We start from the raw sequence: 19,794 nt of genomic DNA on the forward strand, positions 1-19,794 counted from the left end.
CTTCAAGGGAAGGTGCTGAAAATCTAGTAAGGACCTTCCAAAGCCATAATGCAGAAAGAAAGCTTAGGTTGGAAGCTGGGGTACACAATTATGAAATGGATCATAGGAATATGGATTGGGTTTCAAGAAAGTTCTGCAAGGTCTTCCTCATTTCATGCAGTCTCTATTTAGCTGCCTGCACCTTTTTAGTAGTCTTTGCCACTTAAGATCTTCCCTGGTGGCTCAGACAGTAAAGGATCTGCCTGCAGTGCAGGAGGCCTGGGTTCAATCCCTGGGTCAGAAAGATCCCCCGGAGAAGGAAATGGCTCCCCATTCCAGTGTTTTTGCCTGGAGAATTCCATGGACAGAGGAGCCTGGTGAGCTATCACATCCATGGAGTTCCAAAAGAGTTGGACATGACTTATCGACTAACAATTTCACTTTATTTTGGCACTTAAAAACACTGCTTAATCTCAGATATCACTGTGGCAGCTGACATGAATGATACTTGGGGACTGAAAAAAATAAAATGGACAGACCAACCCTCAGAAAATCAGTAACACTAGTAATGAAGTACATTGATGAGATGGTTTGGAGAAGGAGAGGACTATACTATCACTGTTAATTACAAGCAAACCTTTAGTGTTTCCTTCTGGATAATAGAATGAGAAGTGAGAGTACAGGAGGACAAAAATCAATAAGCCCTTTCTCTCTTTACTTTCAATCCTATGTATCACAAGGCTGCATTCAAGTTCTGTTTATGTCATTCTGTGTGGAAGTTCATCATCTCTGAAGTCCATTAGACAGTGAGGATGAACAATCAAACAATCAAACCAGACAATCAAACCAGAGAAGTCACCACAATGGAAACGCTGTAAATGGAGAGCCTGGAGAGGATGCCCACTCTTTGCTTTAATTAGTATTCAGCATTAAGTTGATGACAGAATATTTTTATCATGTCTTTCATCATGGACAGACCTTAGACAGCTGGAAGTATATTATCACAATTACTTGTTTCCCTTAAAGTGTTTCATTTTGTTGTCTAGGGTTATTACCTTGGAGCATTTACTTAGAGTTCTTGCTTCTTCCCATTCTCACAGAAGTTGATAAGGGCATGTCTATAGATTTAGACATGATTTGGAAGTTCTGACTTTTCTATTGGACTTATTGTTACCCCTTGGAGTGTGTCAAAAGCATGAACTCTATGAATCCCAGGCAGTCAGTGTTATTCCCAATTTATAGAACATGAACAAAAACAATTCAAGGCAAGGTGATGCTTTATACGTGATTTAATTTTCAGAGAGAGGATAGCCTGAACCTCATATGAGCTCTAGTAGAGCACAGAACAGAGGACTAAGTAAATATCTTGTCTTTGCCAATATTCTGAGAAAAATCAGGCCAGGAGTTTTATCGTCTTTTGCAGGGCCTTGGCTGGAGAAAATAGAATTGTCCATTCAAAGGAATGAGGGCAGACACTAAGGAAAATCCACAGAAGCAACACAGTACATTGAGTAGTAAGAGAAGAGAAACCACAGTGAAAGAAATTTGTTTCCCTCTTAAACTCCTTATAGGGAAACTATTTACAAAAATCAGAGGGAGAATAAACATAATTATGTGATTTCATTTAAAAATGCTGTGTCCTCTTAACCTCCATCTCTCCTATTGTTTTACCTATGTTTCCTCTTACAGGGACAATTTGTCATTTTCTTTTATATATTTAGTCACACAAATCCAATGACCTCGAAATGTTCATGGATTGCAATTGTCACTATGATTAGGGGTATTCTTGTTGTTGCTGTTGTTTTTGATTGTCTTTCCCAAATATTGAATAAACATGACAATTACTTTAGAGATGTATAAATGGATTTGGCTAAAAACATTCTGGCCTTCAGGTGAGAATTAGCCCTACATGCTTATAGTATGCACCCATCCGTTCATCCATTCTTTCATTCATACAGAATTATTTCTTGAATTCTAGTTTCCAGGCTTTCTCTAGGTATTGAGAGATCAATGCTGTATAAATCCTGCTCTCAAAGTGTTAACCATCTATTCAGTATAATTTTGCTTCTAAGAATCTATGTAAGCTCCATAAAAACAATCTCAATCTTTCATATTCCTCTTTCTATCACAGTTGACTTTAGTTTTTGAAATGTGAGGCCATTGGAGTTCAGCATTTTTTTTAAATGTTATTGAAGTATAGTTGATTTACAATATTGTGTTTAATTAGAGTTCACCTTGAAATTGCAAGTGATAGATACCAAATGAACTACAAAACCTGATAGTAAACAATATCAGTGATCAAAGATCCATTTTGGGTTCTGGCTGATCCCCTTCTATTTAAAAATAATAGTGAGGTTACATCATGAAAATCCTTCACTATATCTCATACTGTGCCTCTGCCCAACCCAGTTATCAAGGCAGTTCTACTGTTCCACAATTAGGGATGAAGAACCGAAAAATATTTACAAGCAGCTTTATTTATGAAAATGTACCCTAACTACAATCTGAACTACAGTGGTACCCAGAGCTTGTCCTAAGGTTAATTCAAATTTATAAAATATTGCCTCAGTCACCATTCAGAGTCTGGAGTCCTTTTACTAGAAATTGTATTCAGGTGAACTCAATGTTTGTGACTGGTAACTGTGAGTATTGCAATGATTTGTGTACAGGTCACTTACATATACCAGCAACTTTCCATTGTAAACCCAGACTTGGGCATCTGGCCAAAGAAATGTGAAGTCCTGTAAACAGTTTTAGGATGGCTGGTAGACAACAGGAAGTGAATGAGTGAAAGTTGCTCAGTCGTGTGCGACTCTTTGCGACCCCATGGACTATATAGTCCATGGAATTCTCCAGGCCAGACTACTGGAGTAGGAAGGCTTTCCCTTCTCCAGCGGATCTTCCCAACCCAGGGATTGAACCCAGTCTCCTGCATTGCAGGTGGATTCTTACCAGCTGAGCCACAAGGGAAGTCCAAGAATACTGGAGTGGGTAGCCTATCCCTTCTCCAGCGGATCTTCCCAACCCAGGATTGGAACTGGGGTATCCTGCATTTCGGGCAGATTCTTTACCAACTGAGCTATCAGGGAAGCCCTAGTCAACAGGAAAGGAGGGTCCTTTTCTGCTCCTTCATGTGACAGTGTTAATATTATTAGTTAGCACATTCCATAAAATACCAAGTATTTGTGTTTTTACCCACATCTTTTTTTCTTCTTCTTCTCCTTCTTGGCCAATCTTGAACTTCATTGCCCATAAAGTTGGTTGGGAACTGCCATCATTAGCTGTCATTTTGATTCTAAGCAGGACAAGGGTGCACAGCAGGCAGACTCAGTGATCAGAAAGTGCTCTCTGTGGAAAGCCAGTTAGGTCTTTGTGCAGGTTGATCCCTGTTAAGAGACGAACTACTCATTGGTATTTCATTGACACTCTGGGTGAAGTCTTCCATCTCACTTCCACCTAAGCCTCTGGGGCTATTATGATGCTGCATTAAGGAATTAAATCTACCAATTTATCTACATGTTGCACAGAACATTGGAGCCAAGACTCTGCAGCAAGAGTTAGACTTTTCTTCTTTTGTTTCTTCTCCCTTTTTCCTTTCTATGATAACAAGGGAGACAAATAGTCTTTGTGGACTAAAGGGTTTTCATACCATGGTCCTTGTGAAATGACGTAAACCGGAAAGTTTTTACAAATCTCATCCATACCATGCCTCACCCAGTTATGCTTTTCTTAACATGAAGCGGCCTTACTGGACAGCGTAATATTTAATGATGCACAACTGGTTTCCTTTTACCCTGTCAGCCTGAGAGACAAATCACCCATTCCAATGTGCAAACATCTTTTCCTTGATCAACCTTGCCGTGACCTTGGTATGACTCGTCTCTGTGTGGAAGTAATGATACTCGAGGCCCATTAATCTTCTCAGTGATGTTGACTGGCCTCATATAATGGTTACCAACCCTTGAGTTTCTCTAAGGAAATGAAGCATTATGCAAATTTGCACTCATTCCACTGAGGTCAACCTTTTCAGTATTTTCCCCCCAAAGAATAATGCTTCATTGATGCTTATTCCTGCTTTATGAATGGTGTCTCTTAGGAGCTGTGCAGCCCTTATTCATTTGCTCTGTAGCCTGTATGACTTTCCCTGAGAGAAGGACTCCTTTGCAGTGTAATTAAGATGATAGACCCAGTGTTGTAAGTTGATGTCTCACATCAGAATAGGCATTTAGGGTACTGATAGGATTAAGCTGAGAAAAAAAAAGAAGTACCTTTTTTTCCCTGAAGTATTTAAGGTATTTATTTGGCTCCTAGCTCTCTGAAAGGCAAGCCTGCACTCAGCTGCAATAGAGAGAAATTGTTTTCCTTTGACTTCTCACTTCCAGAATGGTTAAGTAATTGTAATCCTATGGTTTTTCCTGTGATCATGTATGGATGTGAGAGTTGGACTGTGAAGAAGGATGAGCGCCGAAGAATTGATGCTTTTGAACTGTGGTGTTGGAGAAGACTCCTGAGAGTCCCTTGGACTGCAAGGAGATCAAACCAGTCCATTCTGAAGATCAGCCCTGGGATTTCTTTGGAAGGAATGATGCTAAAGCTGAAACTCCAGTACTTTGGCCACCTCATACGAAGAGTTGACTCATTGGAAAAGACTCTGATGCTGGGAGGGATTGGGGGCAGGAGGAGAAGGGGACGACAGAGGATGAGATGGCTGGATAGCATCACTGACTCAATGGACATGAGTCTGATTGAACTCCGGGAGTTGGTGATGGACAGGGAAGCCTGGCGTGTTGCGATTCATGGGGTCGCAGAGAGTCGGACACGACTGAGTGACTGAACTGAACTGAACTGAAAGCTGAGTGGAAACTTCATTTCCAGGAGGCTTTCATATAATTCTCTGATGCCAGGATGAGCAAAATTAATCTGTTCCAGAATGTTATTTTCTAACCTTTTATAATTAGTAAAAAATATTAAAAAGTTATGCCCAGCTTTAAGAACAACAGATATTTGACAAGTAATAAGTCATTATTTGCTTATCAAAAAGTCATCTTCACTTGACTAGGAATCACAGAAAGTTGTTTAAACTCCATAGTGTATCTATGCATTTATTTATAGATTATTAAATTTTTGACAGAAAGGTTGATGGACAGAAAAAATGAAATTGCAAGTGTTAGAAATCACTATTAACTGATGAATAGAAAATATAACACAAAAGGGAGTTATAAGGAAGTCAACAGAAGATTCTATTCAATTTAAAAACACTGATTTATATACAACTTTAGAAAAACTCAACTCCTGTGTTATAGAGAACCCATATTCAGATTAAATGCTTTCCCACTGCTGAATCCTATTGGCAGATGCCAACGTGGAATAAAGATTAAACATCTTGAGGAATTGAACAGACTAATTTCATGGTATATATTTGGGAAGAAGAATAGATTTGAAAAGTATACTTGATTTTGGAACCCAGATTTCCACTTACTAGGTATCTAAACTTGGACAAATTATTTCACATCTAAGTAATGTGAAACAGTAATAATAATATAATACTAACAATACTTCTGGCTGCTGTAATGATTAAATGATCTAATCCATTTAAAATACCATGATGCTAGAACATAGTAACTATTTCATGAGAATTATCAGATACTATTTTCATTATCATCATGGTTATCACTTTTAAATCTATTGCCGCATCTTCATATGGGGCTTCCCCGCTGTTTCAGTAGCAAAGAATCTGCCTACAATGCAGGAGACACAGGTTCAATCCCTGGGTCAGGAAGATCCCCTGAAGAAGGAAATGGCAACTCACTCCAGTATTCTTGCCTGGGAAATCCCATGGACAGAGGAGCCTGATGGGCTACAGTCCATGGGATCACAAGGGTTAGACACAACTTAGCAACTACACCACCACCACTTCATCTTCATAGTACTTTCTAAGGTAATAATTCTACCTTTAGCCAGCCTCAGAATCACCTGGAGGCTTTGCTAAACCACAACTTGCTAGGCTTCACTCTCAGGGTTTCTTTTTTTTTCCCCCAATTTTATTGATATGTAATTGACATACACTACTATATAAGTTTAAGGTATATAGCATAAATGATGACTTACAAACATTATGAAATGATTACCACAATAAGTTTAGTGAACATACATCATTGCATATAGATTAAAGAAACAGAAAAACAATTTTTTTTCTCTTGTGATGAGAACTCTTAGTATTTATCACTGCCAGAGTTTCTGACTTAAAAGGTATGTGATGAGGCCTAAGAATCAACATTTCTGCAAGTCCCCAGGTGCAGCTGGTGCTGCTAGTCCAGGAACCACACTTGAGAACTATTGTTCTAAGGTATTCAGGGAAGGTTATACTTCTTTTATAAATGGGATAAATCAATGTAAGTGGTGCATTGAACCAGCAGAACTCAAGACATATAATCTGAAAGCATCTTTATTTTGCCTCCCACTGTTGCTTTAATATTTATTTGGTGCTGAAAGGTCTTCTCTTTCTCATAGATGAAAACCTGAGCCAATGTAGACTTTCAAAATACTCTCATTGGGACAATTTTAAGGTTTCTGAGCCAGTGCTTTGGCACTGATAAGAGAATTATCTGTAGAGGAAAATTGTAAGTGGGCACAGTCATTCATCACAGGTAAAAAACATAAATAACAGAAGCTTTGAAGGTTCTATGGGGGAAAAAATGGCTGAAGAAACTTTTCAGTTATGAAGTATGTAACACAGATTCTATGGTGCCCTTTCTATTCCTTCTGTCTTCTAGAAAGAAAGAAAATGTCTCTGAAAGAAGAAAGGGGATGAAATGTGTGGGGGATGGCATTAGAAACACTCTATAAACAAGGACAGGTACACAAATCATTTCTGAAGCTGAAGTACCTATGTCTGGTGGATGAGAGAAACTTCAAGGCCTTTTGTGGTCAAACTAATCTGGACTGTTAGAATGATATACTTGCCCCAGTCCATGCTTCACTCTATGATAATGATCTTGGGCAATTAGAAATTTCTACCCAAAGGTTTAAGACAAAAACAGGGTGAGATAAAGCTTTTATTGATAATGTTTAAGAGGTAGAGGGGAAAGTACCTGATATGACAGAGTGAGTTGAAATTCATCTGGAGTTCAGGCAAAAAAACACAAGTCTCTCTCTTCCAAAGTATTCCACAGATTTTAGGGAATAAAATAAATATAGGAAAAATGGCAATGTAAGCCCTGAAACTGGAAATCAAAATTTATGAAGTTAAGACAAAATGATTCAGCAATAAAAATCTCTGGATATTTTCATGTAAAATAGTCAGATATAAATAACTGAAGGAAGAACTAGGGAATGTAGTTTCATTATCATTGCCAAAAAACTGACACACTGAACTAGCTTTTGTTTCCCTGTAAGTCTATATTTTATGTCAGATTTTGTGTCAATAAATGTTAAGTCCTACCATGTGCCAGATACTATGCTACGTTTTACCAATAATATCTTATTGAATGATAGAAACAAGTATATATCAATCAAGGTACGTAATATGAGCAATATAACAATAAGTAAATAAATATACCAGTCAGTTCAGTCGCTCAGTAATGTCCGACTCTTTGCAAAACCATGAACCACAGCACACCAGGCCTCCCTGTCCATCGCCATCTCCCAGAGCTTACCCAAATTCATGTCCATTGGGTCGGTGGTACCATCTAACCATCTCATCTTCTGTCGTCCCCTTCTGCTCCTGCCTTCAATCTTTCCCAACATCAGGGTCTTTTCAAATGAGTTAGCTCTTCACATCAGGTGGCCAAAATATTGGAGTTTCAGCTTCAACATCAGTCCTTCTAATGAACACCCAGGACTGATTTCCTTTAGGATGGACTGGTTGGATCTCTTTGCAGTTCAAGGAACTCTCAAGAGTCTTCTCCAACACCACAGTTCAAAAGCATCAATTCTTCTGCACTCAGCTTTCTTTATAGTCCAACTCTCATATTCATACATGACTACTGGAAAAACCATAGCCTTGACTAGATGGACCTTTGTTGACAAAGTAATGTCTCTGCTTTTTAATATGCTGTCCAGGTTGGTCATAACTTTCCTTCCAGGGAGTAAGTGTCTTTTAATTTCATGGCTGCAATCACCATCTGCAGTGATTTTGGAGCCCCCCAAAATAAAGTCTCTCACTGTTTCCATTGTTTCCCCATCTATTTGCCATGAAGTGATGGGACCAGATGCCATGATCTTAGTTTTTGGAATGTTGAGCTTTACAGAATGTTGAGCTTTAAGCCAGCTTTTTCACTCTCCTCTTTCACTTTCATCAAGAGCCTCTTTAGTTCTTCTTCACTTTCTGCCATAAGGGTGGTGTCATCTGCAAATCTGAGGTTATTGATATTTCTCCTGGCAATCTTGATTCTAGCTTGTGTTTCTTCCAGCCCAGCGTTTCTCATGATGTACTCTGCATATAAGTTAAATAAGCAGGGTGACAATATACAGCCTTGACGTACTCCTTTTCCTATTTGGAACCAGTCTGTTGTTCCATGTCCAGTTCTAACTGTTGCTTCCTGACCTGCATACAGGTTTCTCAAGAGACAGATCAGGTGGTCTTGTATTCCCATCTGTTTCAGAATTTTATATATAAATAATATATAAAAGTAATATAAACAATGCCATAATTTTTTGGCATGACATATTTTTTTTCCACTCACGTTTCAGCCTATTCAGATACTGGGAGATGTCTTTCTAGAAAGTTCTCCTCTGAGCAGTGACCTAGAGACACAGGCTCTGTATATTTCACCATTCACCATGACATGAGCCTTCCTCAAAATTCTGTTCTATATGCTCTGCATTAGCCATCAAGCCAAGATAAAGAACATAGATGAACTTGTGAGCTGCTTCCTGGCTAGGCCTGGATGTGGTATACATCATTTCTGTCCACTTTATTGAACTGGCCATAACCCAGACAAATGCTACTACCTCATTTAAAGGGAGGCTGGGAAATATTCTTTATGTATACTCAGGTAAAGGAAATGAGGTTGGTTAACCTCTGGGTAGTCTCTGCTGCAGTGTATTTTACATTTCAGGAAATTGAGGCTTCATGGACTTCAGGGAGCTAGGAGTAGGTGTTGGATCCAAAATTTGAAATCAACTGTATTTGATTTTTAAAAGGCCATTTTCGTTGTTGTTGTAGTAGTATGTATCAGTACCTCATCCCTTTTTTAAAAATTATTTGTTTTTGGTTGCACTGGGTCTTCATTACTGTGCATGGACTTTCTCTAGTTGCAGCAAGTTGGGGTTACTCTCCACCTGTGGGGCATGGGTTTCTCATTGCAATGGCTTCTCTTATTATGGAGCATAGGCTATAGGGTGCATGGGCTCAGTAATTGTAGCTCCTGGGCTTAGTTGCCCCATGGCATGTGGAATCTTCCCAGACCAGGAATCAAACCTGTGTCCCCTGCTTTGACAGGTGGATTCTTAACCACTGGACCACCAGGGAATTCCCATAAATACATATTTTCCAACACTGCCTTATCAACCAACAACTGAAAAATATGCTTATAGTGTTCAAGCTCTTCCTGAAAGTATCTATGGCATATGATGAGGAGGAGAGGCAGTAATTATTGATTTGGGATTTATTGAAGTTTCTGTTACTAACCCTCTTGAATTGTGTAAAGAAAAGACTAAATTGGTGAAGGTGCAAGGAAATTAGATTCATGGAAGTCTCTCCTTAATATTTATTGTTGCCTTAGCCCACCCAGAAAACTGGTTACCATCTGGAATAACAATTAGAGGATGTGTCTCTGGATGCTTTGTTATACTTGCTATCTTCCTTCTAACAGTTGTTTGACAGTATTTTGTTTTTTTTTTTTTTCTTTTGCTTTTCATTCTTCCTCTCTTTTAGTGCACTGCCACTAGATGGATAGACAGCAATACTTTAGCAAACGCCAAAGCATTACTGATGGATGCAAATCAAAGTTGCCAAAGGCAGCCAAAATACCACAGGCAGATATACAGCTTAATGTTTACTACTCAGTACCATGCCATATGTTTTTTCCAAAAGTCAGGTATTTGTTTCCAGCTCTCTTTTATCTGGACTAGTATCACAAAGATGGAGAGTTCAGAAATTGCCAGGCTATGAGAGCCACATGATCAAATTTATACCTGAGTCAAACCAGGAAGGAGGCAGCATTTGTCCTCTGCTTTTCAGTTTCCTTTCCTTCATACCTTCCCAGTCCTGTTTTCTTCAACCCAAACTCCACCATTTCACTTTCTACTGCTATTCGTTATCCCTCCTAAGATGGCCTCTAATTTGTTACTTACACTTGAGTATAAATTAGGTTAGTGCTTTTATACCTCCTGGAAGTATTTGTGTCTTAAAAGTTGTTCAAAATCTTATTTCTTATTATGGATCTATAATTCTGAAGCTACTTTATGTGTATGCTTGGGATAAACAAATTAGGAAATATATTGTAGATAACAAAATCCAGACTTCTCATTATCAGTAAAATAAATTATAAATAGGCAAAGAATGAACTTTATAGTGCTGTATTGGAAATTAGATAGGTAGGTAGATAGACACGTGTATAAAATTTCCTAAAATATATGTGTATGTAAAATTTTCTAGCCATATTGACTGAGAGGGCCTTAAAAGAGAGATATCACAGCAGCAATAAATATACCGAGCAGACAGATCATGGTTTCTAAATACAACTCTCTGAGGAAAGGAATCAGGGATCCTTGGTGAAATGGTTAATTTTAGAGGTAGGTTAGGAAAAATTAAAAATGGTGCCAAGAGTTTAAAAGGTGTTCTTTAAAAAAAAAAAAAAGAATAGTTGTATGTTAAAAGGACACACCAGTCAACCCAAAAGACTGTCCAGTAGCCAAAGTTGGACAATCTTCAGTTCAGTTCAGTCATTCAGTCGTGTCCGACTGTTCGCAACCCCATGGACTGCAGAACGCCAGGCTTCCCTGTCCTTCACCAATATCCAGAGCTTGCTCAAATTCATGTTCATAGAGTTGGTGATGCCATCCAACCGTCTCATCCTCTGTCATCCCCTTCTCTTAAACAGAAAATAAATGATGATAGTATAATATCCAGAAGAATAAAATAAATATCAAGGCATCCATAATGATATAAATAAATGATTGGTCTGTAACCTGACTGTTGCAGTTTCACAAATCTGTATGTGATAAAATTTCATAGAACTACACACTCACAAGATAGAATATAAAAAACTAGTGAAATCCAATAAATTTCATAGTTAACAGTATATTTTTTTACCAATGTCAATTTTCTGGTTTGGATACTATAACTATATCTGAAGAAAGGTTACATGGAAACTCACTGTACTATTTTTATAACTTCCTATGAGTCTAAAATAATTTCAAATTGAAGTTTCTATTAAAAATAATTGAATAAAAATTGAATAAATAAGGGAGAAGGAACAAATCTCCCTTAAGGAAGAGTTTCCAGTAATAATGTGGAAGTAAGATAGAAATCATTAAAGTGCTATAGTAATAATGCTACAAGCAAAATCTACTGGTGAATATCCAAATTAGTAGGCAAATTTTAAGAAGAAATAAAACATTCACATAGTCTCAAACTATTTCCCCCAAATATATACTCATTACAAAGAACAAAACATTAAATTCCTACTGACAGACACCACCTTAACCAAGTGATCCAGGTTAACATTATATACCTTTTGATACAATGCACTGAGAAGGACAGGATAACTCCATGATGCTCTTTTCAAAAACTCATAACTCGGTCTAATCATTAGAAAACCTCAGATAAACCTAAACTGAGGGCTTGCCTGAATAGCACTTTACAAAATACCTGACCAATATTCTTCAAAATGTTAGGGTCATAAAAGAAATGACCAAGTAACTGTCAACAGATTGTAGGAGACTAAGGAGATGTCATAACTAATTGCACTGTGGGATCCTAGTACAGAAAAAGATATTAGTGGGAAATGGTGGCATTTGAATAAAGTCTGAAGTTTAGTTAATAGTACTGTATCAAAATTAGTTTCTTAGTTTTGATTAAAATTCCATGGTTATGCAAGATATAAACTAGGTAGAGAGTGTAAAAGGATTCTCTTTACTATCTTTGACACTTTTCTGTAAGTTATGTAGAAGAATATTTAATGATATATGAAAATGAACTACACCCTATGCTGGAAATGGCTTTTAACCTCTCCCTTGCCAATCATTTTATCAGAAGTGAGATGATGCCTAGAATCTTTGATCCAGGAAGGAACAGAAGAAAATATCATTGAATAGATGGGACTGTGAAAGGAACCTGTGAAATTTGTGAGGGTCACTTTCTAGTTCTGCAAAGAGAATCAAATTTGGGGGGTTATATACTTCTTTTAAGAATAATTGTTTTCTCTATTGAGAACAGAGGGGCTTTCCTGGTAGCTCAGCTGGTAAAGGATCCACGTGCAATTTGTGGGAGACCTGGGTTCGTTCCCTGGGTTGGAAAGATTACCTGGAGAATGGAACAGCTACCCACTCCAGTATTCTGACCTGGAGAATTCCAGGGACTGTATAGTCCATGGCATCACAACTAACATAAGAAACCCTCACAATCTCAGCCCTTGGAGATTACCATTAGCAATCTTTTCCATGTGATATATACACATTCATGTGCACACATGAGTCATGCAAAAATACCCAACTTGGTGGGAATCATCTTTATAAGTGTTTGAGTCTTGGTGCCTTTTGTGCAAAATGATTTTTAATCAATGATTTGATGTCTTAAGTGACTTTGGATTTATTTGAGCTTTCTGTTTCTTCTTGAGGCATTTTTAATATAGGAAATTGTTTAGTTTATTTACATATTTAAATTTGACTTATTTAAGTATTTAAATTTATTGCCAAAGTTTTCTATAGAATTATCTTGGGATATTTAAAAATTTATCATTGATATATAGTTATGCTCCTTTTAATTCCTAATATTATTTATTTGTGCATTCTCTTTTGTTCAGTCTTGATGGAAGTTTTTTTTGGTCAATTTCTTTTAGTCTTCATAGAACCAATTTTTGACTTTATTGATCCTTTCCATTGTATCTTTTTTATTTTATTATTTTCTGTGCTTATCCTTATTTTTTTCCCCTTTGAATTGTTTTGGGTTTTAACCAATTTTTATTTTTCTGATTTTTTTTAAAGCTGGATGCTTTGTTTACAAATATTCAATATTTCTTCATACCTAAATTGAGCTAAGTTTCTATCTAATATCACTTCACCTGTATCCCATAAGTTTGGACATGTAATATAATGTTTTAATTTTTATTTCATTATAGTTGTTTTCTAATTTCTACTTTAATTCCTTTTTTGTTTTGTTTATTTTTAAGATTTATGTATTTATTTGTCTTATTTTTTGGCTATGGTGGGTTTTTATTGCTATGCATTGGCTTTCTCTAGTTGTGGTGAGCAGGGTTACTCTTCATTGCAGTGTGCAAGCTTCTCAGTGTGGTGGCTTCTCTTGTTGTGGAGCATGGGCTCTAGGCACACAGGCCTCAGTAGTTGTGGTGCTTAGGCTCGGTAGTTGTGGCACTGGGGCTTAGTTGCTCTGTGGCAGGTGGGATCTTCCTGGAGCAGGGATCCAACTTGTGTCCCCTGAGTTGGCAGGTGGACTCTCAAACACTGGACAATAAGAGAAGCCCCTGATTCCTTTTTTGAACTTTGAATTACTAAGAAATCATTTTAGATTTTGAAATGGAAAAGATTTTTTTTTAATTTTATTTTATGTTTAAAACTTTACAATATTGTATTAGTTTTGCCAAATATCAAAATGAATCCACCACAGGTATACCCGCGTTCCCCATCCTGAACCCTCCTCCCTCCTCCCTCCCCTCCCCTCCCTCTGGGTCGTCCCAGTGCACCAGCCCCAAGCATCCAGTACCCTGCATCGAACCTGGACTGGCGACTCGTTTCATACATGATATTATACATGTTTCAATGCCATTCTCCCAAATCTCCCCACCCTCTCCCTCTCCCACAGAGTCCATAAGACTGATCTATACGTCGGTGTCTCTTTTGCTGTCTCGTACACAGGGTTATTGTTTCCATCTTTCTAAATTCCATATATATGCGTTAGTATACTATATTGGTGTTTTTCTTTCTGGTTTACTTCACTCTGTATAATAGGTTCCAGTTTCATCCACCTCATTAGAACTGATTCAAATGTATTCTTTTTAATGGCTGAGTAATACTCCATTGTGTATATGTACCACAGCTTTCTTATCCATTCATCTGCTGATGGGCATCTAGGTTGCTTCCATGTCCTGGCTATTATAAACAGTGCTGCGATGAACATTGGGGTACACGTGTCTCTTTCCCTTCTGGTTTCCTCAGTGTGTATGCCCAGCAGTGGGATTGCTGGATCATAAGGCAGTTCTATTTCCAGTTTTTTAAGGAATCTCCACACTGTTCTCCATAGTGGCTGTACTAGTTTGCATTGCTTTCTAGATTAGTTGCATGTGACAACATTTTCTGTTTAACATGGATTCTCAGTTGAGCCATAATTTTTGACTAAGTACAGTTAGCTCTTGAACAAGGTTAGAGGAGCCAACCCTGTAGCACAGTCTGCATAGTGCTATCTGTATCTCAGAAACAAAGGAACTGATAAATGACTGCACCAAGGGCAGGAAGCTGAAACAATTTGGATAGAATTAGGACACAAAAGAGTTGACTCACTGGAGAAGACTCTGGGAGGGATTGGGGGCAGGAGGAGAAGGGGACGACAGAGGATGAGATGACTGGATGGCATCATTGACTCGATGGACATGAGTCTGAGTGAACTCGTGGAGTTGGTGATGGACAGGGAGGCCTGGCGTGCTGCGATTCATGGGGTCACAAAGAGTCGGACATGACTGAGCGACTGAACTGAACTGAGGACACAAACCCTAGTTCTCTAGTCAAATGCAGTTTTCCCCATACTGAGTTAAAGATCTGTAAAATGAAAACACAAGTTTCATTTGAAAAAAATCTATTCATTGAAAAAGTCTTCATATAAGTGGACCAGAGCAGTTCAAATCCATGTTGTTCAAGGGTCAATTATATATGGTCAATTTTTCATAAATGATGTGTGCCTGTAAAAAAAATGTGTACCCAACAAAGTGAAAGTGAAGTGAAAGTTGCTCAGTTGTGTCTGACTCTTTGTGACCCCGTGGGTATAGTCCATGGAATTCTCTAGGCCAGAATACTGGAGTGCATAGCCTTTCCTTTCTCCAGGGATCTTCCCAACCCAGGGATCAAACCCAGGTATCCCGCATTGTGGACAGATTCTTTACCAGCTGAGCCACAAAGGAAGCCTAGGAATACTGGTGTTGGTAGCCTATCCCTTCTTCAGCTGATCTGCCTGAACCCAGGAATTAAACCAGGGTCTCCTGCATTGCAGGTGGATTCTTTACCAACTGAGCTATCAGGGAAGCCCTACCCAGCAAAGGATGTATATTTTGTATATGTACACACTGAACATTTAGAAATATATGTGTTTGTGTGTATGCCTTGTATCTCAAAAATAGACAATGCACAATTTTGACAAGCACATTTTGAACATGAATGAAAAATGGCATGTACTTGGAGTGTTTGTGTGTCTGTGTAGATACATGGATAGCTATGAAATCTCCACCTATTAAATGAAAATTGTATATTGAACTGTTTGTGTCTGGGTACTCAGTCATGTCTGACTCTTTACAACCCCATGGAGAGTAGCCCACTAGATGCTTCTGTCCATGGGATTGTCCAGGCAAGAATACTGGAGTGGGTTGCCATTTCCTCCTCCAGGGGATCTTCCCAACTCAGGGATTAAACCCAAGTCTCCTGCATCTCCTGCATTGCAGGGGAATTCTTTACCACTGAGCCACAGGGAAACCCCCCATTTAGCTGTTTAAATCTGTTTATTTTTGGTTTTCTTAATCTTCTAAATACTAAGAGAGGTGCAAAAAAAAAACCTCTCACTATGATGATGCATTTAAAATGTTTTTCTTTGCTATTTTTTCCAAAAAGTTTTAAATTTTGGAACTTTATTTTTTCCAAAATATTTTCAAATTTTGAGCTGATGCCACTAGATACACACAAGTTTAGAATTGTTCTATCTTCCTGATACAATGTATCTTTAATCTCAACTCTCTTTGTTCATAATAGTGGTTTTATTTAGTGATTTTCTGATTATTTTTTCAAATTATTTTCTTGATATAAAATTTTCTGTCTTTTTACTTTTAACCTTTCTGCATGCTACATTTTATGTCTCTTGTCAACAGCATGTTGTTGGTTTGCATATTGTCATCCAGTCAAATTATCTTTTAAATGAAAAGTTTATCCAGTTTACATTCTATGTGAGTACTGTTCTATTTGTATGTATTTCTATTTCTTGTACTTTCTATTTATCCTGACTTTTGTATACTTTTTCGTTCTTTCTCACTTTTGGGTTCACTGAGGTTAATGTTTTAGTTCTACCCTGATTTTGTTCTAATTTTGAAATTATGTATTATTTTCTAATCATTTATTGGTTGTAAAATCTTAACACACATTCTTAACTTTATAAGTTCTAACAGTTCTAATGAGGTGGATGAAACTGGAGCCTATTATACAGAGTGAAGTAAGCCAGAAAGAAAAACACCAATACAGTATACTAACACATATATATGGAATTTAGAAAGATGGTAACAACAACCCTGCATGCGAGACAGCAAAAGGGACACAGATGTATAGAACAGTCTTTTGGACTCTGTGGGAGAGGAAGAGGGTGGGATGATTTGGGAGAATGGCATTAAAACATGTATAATATCATATAAAAAATGAATCGCCAGTCCAGGTTCGATGCAGGATACAGGAAACTTGGGGCTGGTGCACTGGGATGACCCAGAGGGATGGTACGGGGAGGGAGGTGGGAGTGGGGTTCAGGATGGGGAACACGTGTACACCAGTGGCGGATGCATGTTGATGTATTGCAAAACCAATACAATATTGTAAAGTAAAAAAAATAAAATAAAATAAAAAAATTAAAAAAGAATGTAAAAGAAAAAAAAATAAAGTTAATCAGTATTTTTAAGTCTTCCTGAAAATTATAAGGACTTCAGACCTCTTTAAATTGGATCACTCTGCCCTTGTTACATTTTATATTTGTCCAGAATTTTATTTCACTTTTTACTTAGCATTCATCTCCAATTAGTCATTATTAAATATTTAGTCACTATTTATTTTGCTGTATCTACATATTTACTTATTTTTTTCCATTCTCTTTTATATCTTTGTGTCTGCCTCTAGATTCTGTTTCCTTCTTTCTGTAATACATCTTTTAAAATTTCATTTAGTTAGTATCTGTTGGTGACAAACTCTCATCATTTTGATTTTCCTAAAATGTTCCTTATCTTCACTCTTAAATGGTAATTTCCAGACTGATTGCTATTTTCCCCATCCCTGTGGAGTTATTTTCTGGCTGTCATCTGCCTTCTGCTAGTACAACTTAGAATTCTACTCTTGTTCCATTAAAGGTAATTTTTTTCTCTTTGTATACTTTAAAAAGCCATATCTCTAATGTTATACAGTTTCACTAGAATGGTTTGTGTATAGATCTCTTATATTTATCTTCTTTGAAAATTTTTTTCATCCTGAATCTAAAGATTCAAGTCTTTTATCCATTGTGGAATATTCTCAGCCATTCTCTCTTTATGCTCCTCCTCTGCAATACACAAATTTCTCTACTTTTCTTCTTCATTTCAGTTATATGGCTATTGGGCCTTCACAGTCTATCATTCATGTCTCTTGACTTCTCTTTCAATTTTCCATATTTATATTTCTTTCCTGCCCTCTCTTCTCCTCTCTTTAGCTGACTCCAGTGTGCAGTTTTATCATTACATTTTATTTTTAAAGATTATATCTCTTATTTCTTAAAATTCTATTCTCATTTAAATTTCTTAGCCTTTTTTGAGTCACTTACTCTTCCTCATATTTTTTATTCTTTAAAATTAGACACTTGGTTTACATTCTATATTTTATAATTTCAAAGTCTGATGTACTTGAAGGCCTAATTCTTCTTTTGCTGTTTGTTTCATTTCTTATTATTTTAATGATATACTGCTTTCTTTGTGTGTTTAAATTTTGTTCATGTGTTATTGCTTGGTGTGCTTTTATAATGGGCATACCGTTGAGGGCAGGTGGAAGATGTATGGGTATTCATGATTTGTGTTTACTTTTTCCCATCATTCTCTAGTGCTACAATCCTAAGACCATTTGCTGTCAGTTTCCTGGTTTGTGATTTAGTCACATAATTCTCAGGGCTAAGAATTCTCAGGGAAGAATTTTTTGTTTGTTTTTTCTCCATCAGAGCCAAAGCTAAGATGGACATTTTCTTTTTATGGTGTCCTTTTGCCAGCAGGTGAATTATTTTCTAAACTACTTTTTTACTAAACTCCTTTTTACATAAAGGATCTCAGCTTAATTCTGGGGTTTCATTTCCAACTTTTGTTTTAATGCCTTGTCTCCTGTTCTTTCACAGAGGTTAAAACTCAAGCTTTTTGGTTGTAGACGTCTTCAGATATTTCCAAGGCATCCATAGGGCTAGTTTGCCAGCTTATCTTTAAGATTTTTAGCTCTCTCTTTTTGACCCTGTTGATTCTTTATACTCTCTTGTGAGATAAGCCATATATCTAAAAAGAATGTTTGTTGTATTTATCAAGCACTTCCCTGAAGAAGGGAATGGCTACCTACCCCAGTGTTTTTGCCTGGAGAATTCCATGGACAGAGGAGCCTGGTGAGCTACAGTCCATGGGGTCTCAAAGAGTTGGATAAGACTGAGCGACTAACAATTTCACTTTCACAGTCTTTTGTATACACAAGTTTTTTAAAAATATCAAGTCTGTCGTATTGCTGTAAATGGAAATCTCTAGTTGTTTTTTATATTTCTGTTTGTTAGTGCTATGTCTATTTCATATAACTTAACTGAATATAGTATTTGCAATATTTGTCTCTTATATTGGTTCATTTATGTCCAGAGGTCTAGAACTTTTGTGCCTCCTATTCTTTCATAGCTCATTCCTCATTTTTGATGTAGATTCATATTCAGCTAACATTTATTGAATGCCTACTACATGTGTGGCTCTTTTACATATGTGTTCACAGTTAAATTTTTTCATGACCTTGTGAAATAGGCACTGTTGCCCTCAGTATGGACTCTCTGTAGTTCCAAGAAAGCCATTACTGACTTGAAATAAATTGGACAGAGAGTGGACTCTCAGAGAAGTTAGGATTCTTCCCCAAAATCACAAAACGTGCCCAGGATCACATATACAGCAAATGGAATTATTAAATACATTCTTATGCTTTTTGCATTCCCACTCAGAAATAAAAGAATGATACATTGTTTTTCAGTTAAATTGACAGTGATGAATATTGTCACTTTCCTTTCTTCAATAGGTGTGAAAGTCATAACAATCGATGACTTAACCTAAAAAGAAAGATACCTGACTGACAGCCAAAAAACAACAAAAAAGGCTTCAAATTCTCCACACACATTCATGCAACTGAGTAAATTTTAAACTCCTTGATAGATGTTTTATGTTTTACAGATGCTGAAGTCATGCTAAATCTAAATTTCTAAGACATCCCCAAATCATTTAAATATATTTTAAAGGTTTTATGGAAATTCTTTTAATTAGAATGCAGGTTTATTTTGCTGATTTTTCAGTGTTGTTAACTTTATCCTTACTTTGATAAGACTCATATTTTTCATGACTTAGGACATTTGTAACTACCAGGTTCTGGATATGATTAATTGTAGAAGTAATCATTTAATATAAACAATATTCTCTTTCTAAAAGAGCTACACCA

Source organism: Bos javanicus, chromosome X (genome assembly GCF_032452875.1).
Source record: "Bos javanicus breed banteng chromosome X, ARS-OSU_banteng_1.0, whole genome shotgun sequence".
Taxonomy (NCBI): Eukaryota; Metazoa; Chordata; class Mammalia; order Artiodactyla; family Bovidae; genus Bos; species Bos javanicus.